Genomic DNA, 9,153 nt, shown 5'->3' on the forward strand with positions numbered 1-9,153 from the left:
GGTGTGCGAGGCAGGCCTGAAGTCAGAGATTGGCTTGCCACCGTCCAGCACCGGCGCCCCGATGAAGCCTTCCACTTGGTCGATATGAAGCAGGATTTTGAAGGTCATGCCCCTCTTCCACTGATCAGGCATGTCCTCTTCGATGCGCACCCTGGAGGAGAGACCCAGGGGAGCCTTGTTGACGAGGGTGCACCAGAGAACTTTGGGGATGCGATGCGGAGACGGCATCCATACCCACATGCCGAAGGAAGAGGTGTCTTCCATGGTGGTGAATCCGTCATCGAGGCGCTGCACTGCGCACTTCCGTCCGACGAGAAGGTGAACAATTTCTGGCCACCTGGCGAAGGGGGGCAGCCCGTCGAGGACCTCATGAACTCGGAAGTGGAGGTCGGCATTGTAGGCGTTGGACACGGCGCGTCATGGCCGGAAGTGGACGGGGAGGCCGTCAAGCTTGAAGCTGCAGCGCTCGGTGCGCATCACCTTGTCCTGCAGCTCGGTGGTGGAGAACTTGATGAGGTACTACTACAGGAAGTCAGAGCTCACCATCAGCTCCGATTCGCGCAGGCGAAATTTGCGACGGAAAACGTATTCGACATCGGTGCGGTCCGTCCCCGACGGCGTGGACAACACCCAAGCCACGATAGCCGAGTTCTCCCAGTCGAGGCGCTCGCAGTCCAGTTCGTAGGAGGTGGCGATGTAGCATGAGTCCTCCTCCGTGCACGTGGATGGATGGACGAGGAAGCCATGCTCGCCGCAGCTTGGGGACTCGAGCTCGCCATGGCCGAACGTCCCGGTCGAGGAGGAAGCAAGGGAGGCCTACGGTAGCGTGGACGAGAGCAGGAGGCTACTAGGTGCTCGGGGGACTTGCAGCGAAAACAGGGGCGCGGGCTCCTTCTTGTAGGAAGGGGAGGCGAGGAGGCGAAGGAACGATGGAAGGAGGGGGAGCAACGGCGGCATCACTGGAAGGCCGCAACTCTTCGGGCCTCACGACGCGCGCGTTGCGACAATACTTGTGTCCATCCCGCCTCATAAAATGCCTCCCGTGGACCCATCGACTCCGGGAAGGGCGGAGGTGGAGGAGCCTAAGTAACGAGGCATCATGGAGGGAAGAGGACTTATACGTCTTGAATGCGGGGACCGGCACATTGAAGCGCACGGACTTGCACTCGCGACGTGCACCACGAAGCTAGGAGGCGACAGAAGAACGGAGGATGCCCGCCGGAGCAGCTGCCGCAAAGGCCGAGGTGGACGGGCATCCCGCGCGGTGCCAGGAGGTCAACGCCTTGCAGATGGAGTCCTGCGCAGCAGGGTAAGGCTCGTCGAGGAGGGGCGGCACCACGACCACGCTCCGGAGCTTCTGCAGAGCCCGCCCGGAACCCGCCGGCGAGAGGGGGCGCAAGGGGGCAGCCGCGACGGATCTTGGAAACTCCTCGTCGGATGTCGAAGGCATCGAAAAACCAAGGAAAAGTGGGGAAAAATTCGGTGGCTGGGAGGGTGGAGGTGGAGGGAGGTGACATGAGGGATAGGGGAAGCTGGAGGGCGCAAGGACACTGGTGAAGGTGGGCGGCGACTGCCGGCCGCGGCAGGCGGACGCATGGCAGGAGCGTCCCCGTTCAACACCGTGTCGTCAAGGAAGAGGTCGTGGTTCGAGAAGATATAGGCAGACATGCTCAAGTTCAACGACAAGTGATCTGTGGCGTCGAGTGACATCCTTTGTGTATGCTGTCAAGTGTGTTGGTATGACCATGATCGCGATAGCGTGGTCGAACTCTCGTTAATTTTTGTGTGCTGACATGTGTGTTCACCGCTCATAAGTGCGCAAGCATGAATTATTTTTTAGAGCTGACATTGTATGCCGCCCGCTGGCATTGGTGTCGGCATGAACTTTGGACGATGATATGATCGTTGCTTTGATTTACTTTTCATGCACCAACATAAAATGGATAACGCATTGTCGATCTAAATCTTAAACAAATCGAATATCGAGCGGGCAATCGATTCAAACAGACAAAAAATGTCATCCATTTACGTCGGCGCGTTGGAGTTGCGCGCGATGTTGAAGGAGCTCGTGGGGTTCGGTGCCCGGCGTCCGGGGAGCGACGCTGATGTGCCGGAGTGCCTACGCGGTTGGGCCGCCGACGCCGATGCGGGGAGCCTGAGCGAGCGCGTCACGGCCTCCGCCTGCGACGTCTCCTTGCGCGACGACCGGGAGACGCTCATGGCAACCGCCCGCGTCGAGCTCGTGTGCTTGGTGTGCAACATGGTACATGTGCATGGGCAACGAAGGAGGCGCTGCCGACGGAGTACATGTGCATGGGCAACCGGGTGGCGGGCTTCCGCGACGACACGGGCCGCAACGTCCTCCCATTGGCGCTCAGGCTTCCGCGTCGACATGCGCCAGGTCGAGCGCACCGTCCACCACCTCCTTCGCAATGGCATGTATATGCTCATGCCGTCCATCCCGTACCACAAGGTCATCTATGGTTCCTTTCAGGACCGCGCCACCTTCATCTGCCACACCCACACTGCCAAGCAGGCCGCGCACCACGGCGCCCGCTACCTCGTCAAGATCTGCGGCATCATCGCTGCCGACGAGAAGCGCCATCAGATGACCTACACCAAGGAGGCCGCCAAGCTCTTCGAGCTCAACCCCCAAGGGATGGTGCGGGCACTGACAATCGTGCTGCGGGACAAGATCACCATGCACGACCAGCTCATGACCGACGACCACGAGGCTGACCTGTTCGACAACTTCTCAGCGGTCGTGCAGCGCACCGGGGTGTACACGGCAAGGGACTACGGCGACATGGTGGAGCACTTCGTGCGAAGGTGGGAGTTAGCGGACCTTGCCAGGGAGCAGCTGTCCGGCGAAGGGCGGTGCGCGCAGCAATACGTTTTTCTTTTCTTTTTTGAGAATCGCGCGCAGGAATACGTGTGCGGGCTGCCACACAAGATCCGGCGGGAGGAGCAGTTGGCCCGCGACCGCGCTTCTGTCTGGCTAGCTGGCTCGATGCGGCCAATTTTCATGTTTTGACCCATACACCAAAGAAAATTCAGAATTGATCTCGTTTAGAAAAAAATCAATCTAACCTCTTTTCCCGACTCCAACATCCCGGTCGTCTGGTTTGCATGCGAGACGCTAAGGTCCCTGATGTCCGGTATGGGATGGCATGACCGGCTGACCCGCTAAGTTTATAATGTGGCATGATACCAAACGCGAGGGACCCTGGCGTCTGGTCCAGGACCAGACGCTAATGACCGTGGCGTCTGGTACCAAACGCCGAGGGCCCTGGCGTCTCGATGACATAGCACACATTATCAAAAAAAATGTGTGATCTGCTATCAAACGCCGGGGTCCTTGGCGTCTGGTCCACGGCCAAACGTCAAGGTCCGTGGCGTTTGGTACCATGCCACGTCAGAAACTCAGCAGGTCATCCGATCATGTAGGCCCGTACCAGACGCGAGAGACCTTGGCGTCTTTCATGCAAACCAGACGCCAGAGATGTTTGCGTCATGAAAAGAGGTTAGATCGGGAATTCTTTTGAAAGTGAGGTCAAATCTGAATTTTTTTAGCCTTATAGGTCAAACCAGAAAAATTGGCCGCTCGATGCGGGCACAAAAATAGGAAGGCGGCAGAAGATAACACGACCGAGATCCACCGACCCAGATCCACCGGCCGAGGAGCAATGTTGCATGTACCGCAGGGCTACCCCTCAAAAAAAATCTACGCACGGGTGATGCTGTGGAATTTCGACGACGGGTGCGTGTGGATGAATACGTCTAGGATGGTGACGTTGTCTAATGCCATGGTGGCGTCGACGGCAGGCCAGGCAAGATCGATGTGTGAGTTCCTTCTCTGGAGATGGACATGTGGAAGATGATGGCAACAGCGAGAGTGCGTAGGACCGGTGTGGGACTCAGTCCCAGTATGTGGCTGGGCTGGGAAATTCGGCTATAGATGTTAGGGTTTGGTGCATGCCTGTTTGGTATTAGACCCTGATATTCGGCATCCCTTCATCAAGAGGATAGGAGTAGCAACACGTGTTGTCTATATGGCGGATTCAGCCCGTCTGATGCATTACCTTCTATGGTCCTGGTGAATAATTAATAAAATAGATACATGCATCGTAGGCCGAGGGTATATCCTCCTTTTCAAAAAAAAGAAAAAGATCCACCGGTCGCGCTCGTGCTCTCCTTTGCTCTTGTCTTGCCCCAGTTTGTCATCTCCGTAGGCGACCTCGAGATCGCCTCCGCCTCTCGCAGCGCCATGGATCCCTCGCATTCGTAAACACTGTGGAGTTGTTCCCGACGTCTAAAATAGTTACAAACATGAACACAAATTTAATTATGTACGGTCGACAAAACTACGAACCGATCATATGAATGGAACGTAACAATTATGTGCATATTTTTTAGAGCTTATTTCGAATCGAAGCATCGTTGTCTAGATCGAAAGGGACGAGGAAGAAGGGGATTAGAGAGGAGGTTAGTGGAGGTAGCAGAAGATAACATGTATAGGATGTAGCTCGTATCTCTCATGTATCATCTCGTGCAACGGGACCCACTACTTACGCTCGATCTGGTTCATCTTAGCCTGTCTCGCTGGAAACGGCCGATTTGACCGTTCCTAACGAGCCTGCCTGAGAAGTCTTTTGAGATTCATGCTATGCGGGCAAAATAATGAACGCATGCTACTAAATAATACTTCCTTCGTTTCAAAATAAATATTTCAATTTTGTATTAACTTTATTTTAAAGTTTTGATAAAGTAAATTACTTACTATGAGATGGAGGAAGTATATTTTCATCTCGCACGGTCTCATTGGACTTAATGTTGGAAATATGCCCTAGAGGCAATGATAAAATAGTTATTATTATATTTCTTGTTTCAAGATAATCGTTTATTATCCATGCTATAATTGTATAGAATGAAAACATAGATACATGTGTGGATACATAGACAAAACAATGTCCCTAGCAAGCCTTTAGTTGGCTAGCCAGTTGATCAAGGATAGTCAAGGTTTTCTGACTATGTGCAAGTGTTGTCACTTGATAAGTGGATCACATCATTACGAGAATCATGTGATGGACTAGATCCAAACTATGAACGTCACATATTGATCGTGTCATTTTGTTGCTATTGTTTTCTGCGTGTCAAGTATTTATTCCTATGACCATGAGATCATATAACTCACTAGCACTGGAGGAATACCTTGTGTGTATCAAACGTCGCCACGTAACTGGGTAACTATAAAGGTACTCTACATGTATGTCCGAAGGTGTCCGTTTAGTTAGTATGGATCAAGACTGGGATTTGTCACTCCGTGTGACGGAGAGGTATCTCGGGGCCCACTCGGTAATACAACATCACAAACAAGCCTTGCAAGCAATGTGACTAAGTGTAAGTCACAGGATCTTGTATTACGGAACGAGTAAAGAGACTTGCCGGTAACGAGATTGAAATAGGTATGCGGATATCGACGATCGAATCTCGGGCAAGTAACATACAGAAGGACAAAGGGAATGACATACGTGATTATATGAATCCTTGACACTGAGATTCAACCGATAAGATCTTCGAAGAATATGTAGGATCCAATATGGGCATCCAGGTCCCGCTATTGGATATTGACCGAGGGTTGTCTCGGGTCATGTCTGCATAGTTCTCGAACCTGCAGGGTCTGCACACTTAAGGTTCGATGATGTTTTAGTATATTTGAGTTATATGTGTGGTTACCGAATGTTGTTCGGAGTCCTGGATGAGATCACGGACGTCACGAGGGTTTCCGGAATGGTTCAGAAACGAAGATTGATATATAGGATGGGTTCATTTGGTCACCGGAAAGTTTCGGGCATTTCCGGTAGTGTACCGGGAGTGACGAATGGGTACCGGGTGTTTACCGGGAGGGGCCCACCCACCCGGGAGTGAGCCCATGGCCTTAGGGTGACGCACCAAGTCCTTAGTGGGCTGGTGGAGCCATCCCAAGAGGGATATGGTGCCACAAGTAAAAATACCAAAGGAAAGAAAAAAAAGGAAAGATGGAGGTGGGAAGGAAGAGGAGGACTCCTCCTTCCCAAACAGAATTGGAGGAGGAGTCCTCCTCCACCTTCGGCCGGCGCACCCTTGGGGCCCTTGTGCCCCAAGGCTAGCCCCTCCCCTCCACCTATATATATTTGTGGTTTAGGTCTTTTTGAGACACAACTTTGCCACGTGCGACTCAAGCCTATTCCACATAGTTTTGCCTCTAGATCGGATTTCTGCGGAGCTCGCGCAGAGCCCTGCAGGAGTAGATCATCACCACCACCGGCGCGTCATCACGCTGCTAGAGAACTCATCTACTTCTTTGTCTCTCTTGCTGGATCTAGCAGGCAGAGATCATCATCGAGATATGTGTGTGCTGAACGCGGAGGTGTCGTCCGTTCGACGCTAGATCGGAATGGGTCGTGGGACGACGGTGATTTGAATCACGAAGTTGTACCACTACATCAACCACGTTTCTTAACGCATCCCACTTAGTGATCTACAAGGGTACGTAGATCTAATCTCCTCTCGTAGATGGACATCACCATGATAGGTCTTCGTATGCGTAGGAAATTTTTTGTTTCCCATGCAACGTTCCCCAACAGTGGCATCATGAGCTAGGTTCATGCGTAGATGTTATCTTGAGTAGAACACAACACGTTTTGTGGACGTTGATGTTCGACTTGCTTCCCTCCTCAGTCTTTTCTTGATTCGGCTGTATTGTTGGATTGAAGCGCCCCGGACAGACATTACTCGTACGCTTACGAGAGACTGGTTTCATCGACTAACATGCAACTCGTTGCATAAAGATGACTGGCGGGTGACTGTTTCTTCAACTTTAGTTGAATTGGTTTTGACCGAGGCGGTCTTTGGAGAGAGGTTAAATAGCAATTTGCACATATCCGTTGTGGTTTTTGCGTAAGTAAGATGCGATCCTACTAGATACCCATAGCAGCCACGTAAAACATGCAACAACAAATTAGAGGACGTCTAACTTGTTTTTGCAGGATATGCTTGTGATATGATATGGCCAATGACGTGATGTGATATATTGGATGTCTGAGATGATCATGTTGTAATAGTTAATATCGATTTGCACGTCGATGCTACGGCAACCGGCGGGAGCCATAGGGTTGTCTTTAAACTAATGTTTATGTTTGCAGATGCGTTTACTATATTGCTAGGTCGTAGCTTTAGTAGTAATAGCACAGATAACACGACAACCTCGATGGCGACACGTTGATGGAGATCATGATGATGGAGATCATGGTGTGGCGCCGGTGATAAGAAGATAACGCCGGTGCTTAAAGTGATGGAGATCAAGTAGCACAAGATGATGGCCATATCATGTCACTTATGAATTGCATGTGATGTTAATCCTTTTATGCACCTTATTTTGCTTAGAACGACGGTAGCATTATAAGGTAATCTCTCACTAAAATTTCAAGAAGAAATTGTGTTCTCCCTGACTATGGACCATTGCGACAGTTCGTCGTTTCGAGACACCACGTGATGATCGGGTGTGATAGACCCAACGTTCACATACATCGGGTGCAAAACAGTTGCACACGCGGAACACTCGGGTTAAACTTGACGAGCCTAGCATGTGCAGACATGGCCTCGGAACACATGAGACCGAAAGGTCGAGCATGAATCGTATAGTTGATATGATTAGCATAGAGATGCTTACCACTGACACTATTCTCAACTCACGTGATGGTCGGACTTGAGGTAGTGAATTTGGATCATGCACCACTCAAATGACTAGAGAGATGTACTTTTTGAGTGGGAGTTTATCAGTAATTTGATTAGTTAAACTCTAATTATCTTAAACATAGTCTAAGTCCACTTTGCAATATTTGTGTTGTAGATCAATGGCTCATGCAAGAGTCACCCTCAATCTTAATACGTTCCTAGAGAAAGCTAAATTGAAAGGTAATGGAAGCAACTTTGTAGACTCGGCTCGAAATATTAAGCTGCTCCTGCAAGTTGGGAAGAAGGATTACGTCCTTAATTCTGCGCTAGGACATGAACCGTCTGCTACGTCTAGCCAAGATGTTTTGAACGCTTGTTTAACACGTAAGGAGGACTACTGAGTAGTTCAATGTGCAGTCTTGTATAGCTTAGAGCCGGGACTTCAACGTCGCTTTGAGCGTCATGGAGCATATGAGATGTTCCAGGAGTTCAAGTTTATCTTTCAGAAGAACTCCCGGATCGAGAGGTATGAGACCTCCGATAAATTCTATGCTTGCAAGATGGAGGAGAATTCGTCTATCAGTGAACATGTGCTCAAAATGTGTGGGTACTCAAACTGTCTAGCTGAGCTGGGGATTGAACTCCCGCAAGAGGCTATCACTGAAAGAATTCTTCAATCACATATAAGAGCTTTGTGTTGAACTATAACATGGAAGGGATGAACAAGTCACCCGACGAGTTATTCGCGATGCTGAAAGTCACAGAGTCAGAACCCCGGAAAGAGCATCAATTATTGATGGTCAATGAGACCACTAGTTTCAAGAGAAACGGCAAAGGCAAGAAGGGTAAGTCCAAGAAGAGCGGCAAGCCTGTTGCCAATCCGACGAAGAAATCCAACGCTGGACCTAAGCCTGAAACAAAGTGTTTTTATTGCAATGGACTGGGTCACTGGAAGTGCAATTGCCCCAAGTATTTGGCTGATAAGAAGGCGGCCAAGGAAAAATAAGGTATATTTGATATACATGTTACTGATGTGTACTTAACCAACTCTCATAGTAGTGCCTGCGTATTCGATACCGGTTCTGTTGCTCATATCTGCAACTCGAAGCAGGAACTGCGGAATAAACGAAGGTTGGCGAAGGATGAAGCGACGATGCGCGTGGGAAATGGTTCCAAGGTTGATGCAATCATCATCGGCACAGTCTCACTTCAGTTACCATCAGGATAAGTTATGAACTTAAATAATTGCTATTTAGTGCTTGTGTTAAGCATGAACATTATATCTGGATCTTTTATATTGCGAGATGGTTACCCGTTTAAGTCAAAGAATAATGGTTGTTCTATTTCTATGAGTAATATCTTTTATGGTCATGCACCCAATGTGAGAGGATTGTTCATATTGGATCTTGATAGCGGTGATACACATATACATAACAT

At 50.0% G+C, this 9,153-nt stretch overlaps 1 pseudogene; it reads left to right on the forward strand.

Annotated features, from left to right (window-relative positions):
* The first annotated feature begins 2,053 nt into the window (after nucleotides 1-2,053).
* LOC123441898 lies at nucleotides 2,054-3,034 on the forward strand (annotated as a pseudogene).
* Nucleotides 3,035-9,153: the final 6,119 nt, after the last annotated feature.

The sequence above is a fragment of the Hordeum vulgare genome, chromosome 3H, assembly GCF_904849725.1.
Source record: "Hordeum vulgare subsp. vulgare chromosome 3H, MorexV3_pseudomolecules_assembly, whole genome shotgun sequence".
NCBI lineage: Eukaryota > Viridiplantae > Streptophyta > Magnoliopsida > Poales > Poaceae > Hordeum > Hordeum vulgare.